Below are 11,089 nucleotides of genomic sequence, written 5' to 3'. Positions count from 1 at the left end.
CCCACGGGCCGGGTCATCCCCAGGGACGTCTAAGTGTTTCAGAGGATTTCAGTACCATGCGACGGGTGTCAGAGGACACACGTGCCAAAGTGAGAATAGCTGTATAGCTTTATTCTGTTGGAATTTTGTGGAAGGAATTCTGTGCAGTCTGAAAGGATTGATGGAGAGGACAGTAGTTGCTTCCTGCACAGGTTTTGTTAGACAGTGAAAATCAAATCTAAATTAGGGAGTTTGTACCTGGACGTACTAGTTTGTGAACACTTTTAGAAGTTGTGAAAATTTGCAAAGGTCACCTGAAATGAAGAGTCTTCTTCCAACCTCCGCCTCCCTCCCCTCAGCTTTAGTTAAGGGGCAAAGACCAAAAAATTGTACTAGTTGGTAATTTACAGACCACTGTCAGGTTCGATGTAATGATATATGTGACTATATATAATATATGATATAAGTATAATATAGTACATTAAGGTTGTGCGATGTGTCAAAATTATGGGTAGTAAGTAGTTTAAGAGAAATAAGAGTTCTTTTTATTTTTAATCTTTTTGAGTAATGAAATGGTATACGTTAAAATGGCCATGAAATGGGTCAGGCAAAAGGGCCAGTTCAGGGGCTGGCCAGTTAGATCAATGGTTGAGTCAGGCTTTGTAACACCAGAAGGGCCAGTACAGCTGTCCTTCCATACCTGTGGGTCCTGTATCCCCAGTACAGATACAGCCAACCGCAGACTGAAAATATTAATAAGTAAAAAGTAATACAAATAAAACAGCTAGTATCGATAAGTGTAACAACTATTTGCAGAACATTTACATGGTATTAGGTATAATAAGTAACGTAGAAATGATTATCTAGAAGTGACTTAAAGTATGTAAATGCCATTTGATATAAGGAATTTGAACATCCACGGATTTTGGGGGTGGGAAGGTGGCCTGGAACCAAGTGCCTGCGGATACCGCAGAAGAAATGTACCTGCCTCTGTCATCTCTTTATGGTTAATTTAACATTTCTTTAAAAAGATTTTTGTTAACACTAGAATTTCACTGGTACTGTTTTTGATAGTACCTGTAATGATGAATTCAGAACAAAATAACAGTATAAGATATCAGTAACTTAATTTCGGAAGATCTGAAGCAGTGTTGCTTAAGGTGGCATTCTTTGTGATACTAGTTCTAAGAGATGCTACAAGGAAAAAAATGGTTCCTTGGTTACATAAGTTTGGGGAACAATGCTTTGTCCTTTCCTTCTCCTCTTAGGGTCACAATTCACATTACCATATTGGAAGACTTAGCCACAGAAGCCTTTTTGTTTTGTTTTTGGTGTGATCTCTATGAATACCCATGAAACCCCGGAAACAGTGGCTGTTCCCTGGAGTAGCCATTGTGAACTGCTGGTCCTTGGTGTCCTTATAGGGTGCCTCACCTTAGATAATGGTGCCTCTCCATTGTGAACTGAGAGGTCAGAATATTGTTGTGGTTTGCATGTGCCTTTGCATTTTGTGGCAGTTCTCAAATTTGGCTATACCGTACTGATAAGATATGAGAGTTATTAAGTTGAAGTTGGATAGAAGAAGTTTAATTCCAGTGTTTTTACTTCCCAGTGAATTACCCGATTGCGCACACAGTTCCAACTCTACTGGCTGCACTCCTTAATTGTTAGCATTTTTCCCCCCGAGTATGTTAGAAATATGTGGGAAAAAAGGTTACTGCTGTTTCTGAAGAGTTAATCCTGTGGGTTATTTAGAAGTTGAAAATAATACCTTTGGGCACTTCATTTGGGTTAGCTATTAGCAGAATCTTAATTTGCTTACAAAGAGCATTTAAATGTAAATGCTTCTTTATATTGGTTAGGTGCTTAATTAAATGTTTTCTTTTCCTTTTCCTCGGATGAAAAGAAGTTACAAGAAGAGAATCAACTATTTTGCTCAAGCATTTTGTTCAATTTGGAAGACATGGTTTTGAGGAAAGAATGGGGACTATGGCGTTAGACATGGATCTAGCATGGCCTTTCAGGTAGGAACAATCTGGGTGGAAATGGGGCTCCACTCCTTCGTGGTCCAAAGCCACATTGCTGATTCATAGCCACATGGCCTTTCGAAAACCTTCAGTTCCTTAGTTGTAAATTGGGGTTAAACCTATTGTATAAGGCTATTTTAAGAACTAGATGAAATTCTGATTGTTGCAGAGAACCCTGAACATTTTCTAATTGTTAAAACTTTCCCTTTTTTTTCCACTCGAGAAACCATTTTAGAAATTTTATGCTTGACTGTCTTAATAGCAAACTCTGGCTCCTGCAACTTAGCTTGCCTGCTTCCTGCACCCACCTGTATCTGTGTGCTAATTGCAGACAACAGTCTCACACCACCCTAAGGTCTGGATGCAAATTAGGCTCCAGAGCTGACCAATGGACTGTGTCCCATAACCGGCCAATACAAATTAGCAGGATTGCATCCCACATTTACCGAAGAGGACCTAAATGGTAACTTGGGTGGGAAGTTAGGGTGCGAATTTTGGCCATATAAGACTGCCTCTTCCCTTTGTTCGGGGAGACACTGGTCTAGGAGTCTTCACTCCCCAGTGCTCTCCTTGCTTGCAAGCAAAAAGGCACCGTAACACCGAACAAAGAGCTGTAACACCAAATAAAGAGCTGTAAAACTGCAACACTGATGCCGGACTTGGATTCCTCTGTGCAATCTCCCCCACAATACTGATCTGTAGATTTCCCAGTACAGTTCCTGAAATATAGCAGCTGGTGCCAGTAAATGTTGATTTCCTTCCCCTTTAAGTGTTTGCATAAAAATATGTTACTAGATTCATAGCAATCTTTTAACCTTGATGACTTCTTGGGGATGCATGTGGGGAGGAGAGCATTGTGGAAAATGGTAACAGTGCATTGTTTGCTTTGCTCCAGTATCTTCTTAAACTTTGAGTGAATAGTAGCAAATTCCCCTTTGGTTTGAGCACTGTTGACTTCTCAGTTTTGCCTTTCCTTTAAAAATATTTTTTCTTATTGTGAAATGTACTGTAAATACAGAGTAGTTACAGATTCATGGTTTTTGGCCGACCCTAATTGTGTAACTACCACTCATTTCATCATGAATTTTATCCATAGGATTATTTGTAGTTGTAGTTTGTTACTCATTTCTTATGACATGCTGTTCATTCTCCTGTTGATCAATATTGAGTTGTTCGCAGTTTGAGACTGTGTTAGTTCAATTCCCCTAAGAACAAGAAGACTGCAAGTTCAAGATTAGATTTAGATTTATTGGGGGAAGGACTTGTGAGGGAGCCATCAGACCCATGCAAGTGTGATGCTTGTGGAGAAGAAAGGGAAGGAGGGAAAACAGGTAGGAAAAGTCTTAGAAGTGCAGTGAGGTTGTGTGAAAGTTTAGGCAAGGCCAATAAGGAGTCATTCAGCTGGTTGCCCTTTAGAGGAGTCCCTTGTCCTGGGTGAATGGGCCTGCTTTTTTTTTTTAGTACCCCACCTGTGGTCAGTCACTGGCTAGAAACAGCCTGAGGGAAGTGTGGGGCCAGAGGGACAGCAGCGGTGGATTCAGCAGAGCCCGAGTCACTCAGTCTTACTCCCCGTGGTAGGTGGTCTGGAGGCTCATTTTCGTGACCTTCACAGGGCTAATGTGAGTGACATTGCTGTAAACATTCATGTGCATATTTCTTGTGTGATTTTCTGTTGGGTAGACTTAGGAGTGGAATTGCAGGGTCATCATTATATTGTGCGTGTGACCAGTGTTAGTAGATAATGCAAACCCTTTTCTAAAATGGATATACAAATTTTCATTCATACTGCAGTGAATGCATTCTCTGGCTCCACATCTCACCAATATTCGGTATTGTTAGTTTTTCTAATTTTAGTCATTCCAGAGAGTGTGTGGTAGTATCTTATTGTGGTTCCTGACTTCTAAGTTAGGTGTGGCCATGTGATTTGCCTTGGGGAGTGGGGTGGGGGTAGTGGTAGGGCAAGGACAGGGAGGTGGGGGGAGGAGAGAATTTTTTTTGTCTTAAGCAGCAGAGATTTTTGGGGTTGTCTGTAGCCACAGCATATGTATTAACCTATCCTGACAAACTTTTTGAAAAATAGACTATTTTTTAAGAGCAACTGTAGGTTCAGAGCAAAATTGAGCAGAAAAGACAGAATGCCCATATGTCCCTTGCCCCCACATATGCACAGCCTCCCTATGAGCATCCAGCACCTAAGTGCAGTACTTGTTACAACTGATGAACCCACATTGACATGTCAGTATCATCCAAAGTCTATAATTTGCACTACGGTTCTCTCTTGTTGTTTGTGGGTTTTGACAAACCTGTAATGGCGTGTGTCCACTGTTACAGTATAATATAGAATAGTTTGACTGCCCTAAGAATCGTCTATGTTCTGCCTTTGAGGGTACTTCAAAAAGTTCATGGAAACATTCATATCATCTTTTAATGCTGTTTTTCCACAGATGTTTTGAAGTACCTGCATGTCTGTCTGCTTGCCTTCCTCCCTTCCTCTGTCCCTCTCTTTCCTCCAGCTCCCTCTCTTTCCTTTCCTTCCTTTCTTTCTTCCCTTCCTTCCTTTCCTTCCATTGTGGTCAGAAAACATAGCACTACTTCAAAGCTTATGAAATTTTTTGAAGCTTGCTTTATGGCCCATCATATGGACACTTTTTATAAATATTCTGTGTGTACTTGGACAGAATGTGTTTCTGCATTTGTTGGATGCAGTGTTCTATGTTTGTCAGTTAGGTCAAGTTGGTTAATCATGTTGCATTCTTCTGTATCCTTTTTTTGGTCTGTTGGTTCTACTGAGAGAGATGTTAATACTTTGATTTTGCCTTTGCCTGTTTTTTTTCTAGTTCTGATACTTTTTGTTTTATATATTTTGAGGATATGGGTATGTTATTAGGCGCAGACATATTTAGAATTGTAAATCGTCATCAATTTGAGTCCTTTAAAATCACTGTTAAGTGTCCTTTTGGGCAAAAGTATTATTAGAGGTAAAGTTTACTTAGCTTTATATTAATGTTGCTGCAGTATCTTTCCTTTCGTTAGTATGTGCAGAGTCTCCAGCCCGACTCTTTATTTTCAATCTTTCCATATACTTATATTTTGGTTGATTCTCTTGTCAATAATACATAGTAGAATTTTAAAAATCTTGACTGTGACAGTGTTTCTTATGATTGGAGCATTTGATCTATTGGCATTTAACAAAAGTAACTGACATACAGTAGTTGGGTTTAAATCTGTTAGTAAGTGCTTTCTGCTTATTATACCTGTTTTATGTGCCTTTTCCCATTCTTTCTTGTCTTCTTTTGGATGCTTATTTATTTGTCTATTTTTCTCTGTTAATTTGGAAGTTACTCAAAACATGTGTCTCGGACTTGTCAAAATCTAATAATATTTGGTACTTTCCCCCTTTTCCTGGATATTTAAAGTCCATTTAGCTCATTTTTACTTATATGCCATGACTGTGCTGTCTTAATTCTGTATATGTTTTTATCTTAAGGCATTATTAATTTGAACAGTCGGTAACCATTCAGATTTACTCACAAAATTTAGTCTTTTTGTTGGTCTTTATTCCTTGTTGTAACTTGGTCCTCCACCTTGGAACATTTTCCTTCCACCTGATGAACACCCTTTCTATTTTCTACCTATTGTGTGACTTCTAATAGTGAATTCTCTGAGTATGTGTTAGTCTAGAAATGTCTGAAGTTGATTTTCCTTTTTGAAGGATATTTTTGATGTATATAGAAGTCAAAGTTGTCAGTTTTCTTCTAATGTGTTAAAAGAAATTATTAAATGGTATCCTTAGGTTCTGTTTGTTCTGTAAGAAGTAACCTGTCATTTTAATATTTTTTTCTATGAATGGAATCTCTTTTCTACTACTGGTTTTTTATGTTTTCTTTCTGTCTTTGGTTTTCAGCAGTTTTATTATGATGTGTCTAGGTACATATTTCTTCTCATTTATCCAGCTTGGAATTCTTAGGTCTCATTGAATTTGTAGGGGAATATCTTTCATTAGTTGTGAAGAGTTTGCAGGCATTATCTTTTCAAGTTTTCTACTACCCCCTTTCACCCTCCCCCTTCTCCTTCTGAGAATCCATTTAAATGCACGTTAGATCTTTTCAGTCTCTTACTCTCTCCATGCTTCATTCTGGATGTTTTCATCTGATATTCTTTGTTCACTAAATTTTTTAACAAGGTAAACCTGCTGTTAATCCCATTCATTAAGTTTGTTGTATATTTTCACTTATGGAATATCTGGTTCTTTGATAGTTTTCTTCCAGAATATTCAATATTATGTTTTAATTTTTTGAACATAGTAATTATAGCTATTTTATTTATTTATTTATTTTTTCCAGTGGCTGAATGGTACAGGGATCCAAATCCTTGACCTTGGTGTTCTATTTTTCATTTAATAATTTTATTTATTCATGTACCATTCTTCTCCCAGCTTACTTGAAATTGTGATTTTGCAACCCCAGTACCTGGCAGCCCTATGGGTCTATTTTTCTCTTGTCTTATTTGTTGTTTCTGCTGGTTTTTATTCATTCTGTCTCCTTGTGTGCCTAGTTTCTGTCTGTGTGTATGCATGCACAAACATCTAGTAGATTACATTTTAAGTATTGGTTGAATAATTTGGGAGCTAGGGTGATATTCTCAGAAAGGATTTGTGCTTGCTTCTGCCAGGCATGTGAGGGAGTGTGCAGTCTGAGATCACCTTGGTTCAGTTTTAGGGATAAAGATGAATTGAAGTTTAGCTACACTACACTTCTTAGAAACTGGCTGTTTCCCCTTTCCCGCAGCTTCTGAGTTCAACAATTGAGGATTTAACTGAAAGTGAGGTGGATTTACCAGTTCCCCCACCAACCCCACCTTTGTAGTTCCTGGATTACAGTCCTGTCTCCTTAGTTTGCCAAGCTGTCAGCCTGTCAGCTGCTGATAGTTTGGGTATGTTATCCCCTCAAAACTCAGGTTGAAATCTGGTGCCAAATGTGGCAGCGTTGGGAGCTGTTTAGGTTGTGGGGGGCCGGATCTCTCATGAATAGATTAATGCCCTGGGAAGGGATAGTGAGTAAGTTCTTGCTCTGTTAGTTCCCATGAGAAATGGTTGTTTAAAGAACCCTGGCACCTCCCCCCCTCTCTCTTGCTTCCTCGTTTGCCATGTGATCTTGCACCCTGTAGCTTGCTGGTTTTGAACTTAGAAGGAAAGCATTCATTCTTGCACCATTAAGTATACGTTGGCTATAAAATGTTTTGTAGATGTTCTTTATTAGGTTAAGGTAGTACCCTTCTGTTCCTAGTTTTGCTGAGAAGTTTTAACATGAATGCTTGTTGAATTTTGTCCATGCTTTTTCTGCATTAACTTGTGAACATTTGCATTTTCTTCTTGAGATTAATACGGTAGATTACACTGATGAGTTTTGAATATTGAACCAGGCTTGCATTCCTTGAATAAATTCCTCTGGTCATAGTGTATTATTATGTGTTTCCTTTCTTCTGAATGGTTTGGATTTATTTTGCACATTTTTTTGTTTTTTTTTTTTTTGGGTTTTGTTGGTTTGGTTTCCTTATGTGAAGGCATGGATTATTGATTTCAGACCTTTCTTTTTCTCAAATATAAGCCTTCAGCATCATTTATTTCCCTCATAGTAATACTTTATCTGGACATTACCATATTTTATATGTTTATTTTCATTTTCATTCACTTCTATGTGTTTTTTAATTTTCTTTGGGACTTCCTCTTTAATCATGAATTGTTCAGAAGTGTGCATTTAATTTCTGAGTGTTCGGAGGCTTTCTTTATCTCATTTTCATTTTTATATAATTTGAAGCCTATGCTATTGACATATTACAGTAAAATGCAATTATGTTTTCTTAGTTACTTTTGTTTCTGCTTAGTTACTTTTTATAGGTTCTTCAAATATCAATGAAGTATACTTTCCCAGTACTTATGTAGCAGTTCTCAGTCTTTTGCACTAGTAACGTAACCAGTAGGGAGGCCCAGAAAATATGACCCTATGGCTGCTGGAGACATGATTATGAGGAGAAGCTCACAGAGACAGGAACAGTGGGAAGGCTGTGGGTCCCACTGTACGCTGCTGTCTGAGCCAGCACACAGGGATCCAGCAAAGCCAGGGTCAGTGTGCAAGAAGGACACAGGAGTAGGAGGATGGGAAATGTCCTGGTATCACCCAGCCATTTCTGATGAGTTCCAAAGGGCTCCAGTGGTGTGAGTTGGCTTGTACCATTGACAGTTCTGAGGCTCTGCTTCTGCATTTTAATGAGGAGAATAATCTGTGTTTGGACAGTTTCATATGAGCACATTGCAAGAGGCAGGAGAAATTTACCATGACCAATACCTCTGTATTTTTCAGGAACTTCAGGATCCTATGTTCACCTTGGGTATTATTCTGTTATTTGTGTTTGTTGTCAGAGAACGTCTTTTAAATCACCATACACGTTTATAAGTTCACCTAGTACAACTCCCTTAATCTTGATCTTTGGAATGAAGTAAGATATTTTAAAGGAAGGATCATGGTATTAGAGGGAGACCTGGTTCTTCAAAGAACAGAGATGAGCACGGGAAGTGAACCATTGGCTACTATAGGCTTAATGACGATACACTCGACTAAAATGAACTCAAAGAACAGAGATTTGCACATAAAGCATTCTCAGTGGCATCAGAACTCAGAATTCAGTAAACAGCTCATTAAGTGCCTAATAGCGGATGTGCTAAGGCGATGGGGACTCTTGAGAGTCTGTGTAGGGTGAGGGTCTTGACAGGTCATGGGAGCTCCCGAGTGGGGACTTGCCAAGCTCTTTTGTTTACAGCCCAGAATATTCACACAAGTACTTTGGGAGGTTGTAGAAGGGCATTAGCGTGCCACACTGTGTCGGCATCAGCCCCTGACCCACTGTCACCTCTGCCACGAGCCTCCTGTGAGACCTGTGCCCAGGCTGGCCAGTGACTGACTGAGCAGACGTGGGTAAGTCTAGCCATTCATCAGCTGCTAGGCCAGGATGGGGCAGCCTGGCCAAGGTCCCCCAAACTACGTGACTCTCACCAGTACTGCCCAGGACAGGGACCTGTAGGCCACCATGCAACGCTGAAGTTAGGACAAACGTGTGGCTAAAAGAGGGTGGCTGCATAGAGATGGTCCACCCCTGTCACTGTCAGAAAGCATAGTGTGTTCAGTAATGGTGGGGGTCTCGCTCGTGCTGTCAGTTGGAGTTTCCCTAGGATGTCACTGCCTCTTCCAGGGATCTTGTCCAGCAGGGAAGCGAGAGGGCTCTGGAGCTAAACCTCTCTGGAGCCACCTGGCCATGCTAGTTCCTAGAGTGTGACCGGCTCCCAGTGTCAGTTGACCTCCAGAGACCAGTTTTCCTCACAGAACAATAAGTATCACTTCCCCACAGGCTTTGTGGAGACTCCATGAGTGAGGAGGTGAAGCATAGAGGAGAGCACTGAGCACACATGAAGCGCCTGCTGTGTACAAGAATCATGATTTTCCTTGAGGTTGGATGCAGTGACATTGCCAGTTTTTATCATTCTCTATCAGTGTGTTTTACCACTTTCCCGAACCCTATCTCATACACCATATTTGCAGAGTTTCATGTCTTGTTTATTTTTCTCTGATGGAGATGTACTGACACTAGTAAGATGTTAAGCCTTTCTTCATTTTTCTGGTGGCCCGTGACCCACGATTTCCAGCTGCCTGTCAGGAAGAAAGTTCCGCAGATTATGGACCTTGTCTTAGTCAGATTGAGCTGCTCTAGCAAAACACCATTGCCTGGGGGCTTAAACAACACAAATTTATTTTCTCACAGTCTGGAGAGTGGAAGTATGAGGTTTAGTGTACCACCAAGGCCAGTTTCTGGTGAGGGCCCTCTTCTTGGCTTGCAGATGGTCCCCTTCCTGCTGTGTCATCACATAGGGAAGAGAGAGTTCTGGTGTCTCCTCCTTCTCTTATAAGGGCGCTAATCCCCGTCATTAGGGCTCCACCCTATGATCTCCTCTTACCCCAACAACATCCCAAAGGCTCGACCTCCAAATACCATCACAATGGGGCTTAGGGCTTCAACATACGGATTTGGGGGACACGATATTCAGACTGTAACAGCCCTCCAGCTGGCCCCACTGTACAGGGTCAGGGGCAGATTGTAAGGCTGAGGCAGGGCACGGTGCCGGGCAAGCATAGGTTCTGCCTCCTCCTGGGAACGGTTCAACCACAAAAGGGCCCCAGGACAGACAGCAATCAGGTGGCGAGGACAGGAGTAGCAGCAGGAGCCCCGAGGTGTGACTGAGATGATGCCTGTGCTCGACTGAGTGCCCACACGTACTAGGGCATGGGCCAAGTCCCCTCCAAACACGACTTGCTCCACATTCCTAAAACCTAAGAGGGGCTCCTGAGGACAGCTCTGAATGTGGAAGAGTCAGGGAACTAGTGAGGAGTGGGTCCAGGGCGCCAGCCTTCGATCCCCGCGTTTTCCCTCAGCGCCTGTTGTGTGCGGTGAGCTGGATAGCAGGGACAGTTGTGGGTTCCCGTGAGGATGCCACCAACGAGGACCTGCATGGCATGATGTTCTGGAAGCTTCTGGGCTTGAGGGCCGTGGTGTGCAGCTTCACACCACGCCGTCTTAATCTAGCCAAGCTCTGAGGCCTTCTCCAATGTGAAGACCCACCTGGGAATAGGAGGGGCAGCAGCCAGCTGACCCGCCACCAAGAGTTAGCTTCCTTCACACTTCACAAAGGCACAGGGGCGGGTGGGACATGGATGCTGCTGACGTGGGACAGGGGAGGAAAGGTGCAGAGGAGCATCTGGGGGCTAACCAGCGAGCTCCGTGGGTGGATGGGCAGGAGACGCCCAGACATGGCCCCTTCCTCCCCCTAGCAGACAGCCAGGCCACCGTGGTGCTGGACGGTTTTGCCCACCTGCCACTGTTGCTGGGACACCCCCACCCCATGACCACAGCTCTGCATGTGGGGGCCGACACCCTTTTAGTCAAGGATCCCACATGGGTCCTGGGGGAGGAATCAGATCTCAGAATCTAGAGAAGGAGTTGATGGTCGGGCACCGGTGGGTCCTTGGAGCCTGGCA

Source organism: Cynocephalus volans, chromosome 6 (genome assembly GCF_027409185.1).
Source record: "Cynocephalus volans isolate mCynVol1 chromosome 6, mCynVol1.pri, whole genome shotgun sequence".
Classification (NCBI taxonomy): Eukaryota; Metazoa; Chordata; class Mammalia; order Dermoptera; family Cynocephalidae; genus Cynocephalus; species Cynocephalus volans.
Note: the sequence above shows the minus strand (reverse complement) of the source record.